General features: G+C 42.3%; 1 long non-coding RNA gene across 1 annotated transcript in view; it reads left to right on the top strand.

Moving 5' to 3' along the window:
• The first annotated feature begins 1,161 nt into the window (after positions 1–1,161).
• LOC108784380 overlaps positions 1,162–1,808 on the top strand; it is a 25,884-nt gene continuing 25,237 nt past the window's right edge. The window contains exon 1 of the long non-coding RNA XR_001941064.1: positions 1,162–1,251. This is a non-coding gene — a long non-coding RNA (uncharacterized LOC108784380). The remainder of the gene's footprint in view (positions 1,252–1,808) is intronic.

The following is a 1,808-nucleotide window of genomic DNA, read 5'->3' as shown; positions in this document are numbered from 1 at the left end:
ATGTTTGTTTCAATAAAACAAAAAAAAAATTATTTGAGGGAAGCGTTCGGGAAAAAGGTTTGCATTTTTTTTTTTTACATAAATGAAATGTTTGTCGTTGACAACATTCACATTTTATCGAATCCTTCTTTTGTAGACGTCTCTTCCCCATTGTTATTCTAAATGAGTATCTTTGGTGTCAAATATGTTTAATTTAATACGTTGATTACTACTTCTAAATAATCCTTAGCTATTTAAGAAATCACCAGTGCTGATGATTAATAATTTCAAGCTGCAATGAATAATTTGCTCACTTAAAATAAAAAAAAAGAAACAAAAGTAAAAAAAAAAAGTAAAAAAAAAAAAAAAAAAATTAACATAGGTCTTAGAATTTCGCATCTGGATCTCTTTTGTACTAACTTTTTTTTTTTCCTGCTCTAAGAACATCTGCTAAGTTACGTTGCGGCAAAAAGGGAAAAAAAAATCATTAAAGCGTATGAGTCTTTTTAAAATGCACCTTTCGGTAGGCTACAGATGGGCAGTCTAATGATAGGAGGCTGCCAAAATATTTTCCTATCCCAAATCAGTCATTTTCATTATAAATGATGCTTTGAAAATAATACAGATATTTGGTTTAATGCTCAATGAGCCAATGGAGTCATAAGCGTCAAGTAGCTAAGCGTTCCCATGGGCCTCTAACTTGAAAGAGGCCACGCCGCTGCATTGTGTGTGCTAGCAGCCATTTTTTTTAGCAATCCTGAAAAGTTGAATGGCGTTAAAGTAACTGTCGCTTCTCGCATTTTGTTACAGCAGCATTCCTGGTGGTGCTATGCAAGGTCACTTGGCTCCACTGTTTCTCGTCTTAGAGTGAGTCAATTTTTTTTTTCCCTCTGATTAATAAAAATACAATTATTTTTATCTTGCTCGGTTTAATTGAAGCATTTATTATACATTGCTCTTTACCAATTCACTAGTATAGATTGGTGCCGGGATTATACTTCCTGCTTCTAGGCCAATTATCTTGTGTCACTCATCCATCTTACTCTTTTTGATTGGCCATCCTTAGCGTCCTACTAGAAAGATAGCAAGTCATAGACACACAAGACATGAAGAAGCGTGAGTCAGTACCAGGGCCGAAACTAGGAGCATGTGCCCCGGGCGCCACTTTAGGAAGACGCCACTGGGTGCGTGGCTGGAGAACTTCTCCCTTGGGGAGGGGGGAGAAACTCTGAGCCTTTGCTCCGGGTGACCGAATGTCTAGCTTCACCGCTGGTCAGTACACCTAAAACCAAGGGCTAGGAGAGTAGGATTCCGCTAGCAATTACGTTTCAGGTGCATGGAATGAGTGAGGTGTAAGTACATAGTGCACTATTCCAGCAGCAAAATTCCCCAAACTATGCAAGAGCAGCAACAATAGGGAGCCAGACGAGTGGCAATGTTAGGCAAGGTGACAATCCACACCGTTTAATATACATGGAAATGTGTTACTGAAAGTCGGTAACATGATGTGTTGGTGTCCCCTGGCAGCCCTGCAGTCAGGGCCGGATTACACACAAGGCCACCGAGGCCATGGCCTTGGGGCAGCACGGAGTAGAGGGGCAGCACAGCTTGTCAGTCTATTAAATAGATTCCACCAAATCTCCATCAGCTCCACGGTGATTGAAGATCTCAACCCCACAGGTACACTGCTGCATGGAAACATCAGCCGACAGTGCCGCCCCTGCACTCCCCGCTCCAACGCTGCACGGAAACATCAGCCGACAGTGCCGCCCCTCCACTCCCCGCTCCAGCGCTGCGCGGAAACATCAGCTGACAGTGCCGACCCTCCA

This window comes from Nanorana parkeri, unplaced genomic scaffold (genome assembly GCF_000935625.1).
Source record: "Nanorana parkeri isolate BGI_ZX_2015 unplaced genomic scaffold, ASM93562v1 scaffold6, whole genome shotgun sequence".
NCBI classification, from domain to species: Eukaryota; Metazoa; Chordata; class Amphibia; order Anura; family Dicroglossidae; genus Nanorana; species Nanorana parkeri.
Note: the sequence above shows the minus strand (reverse complement) of the source record. Positions and strands in the feature narration are given on the sequence as shown.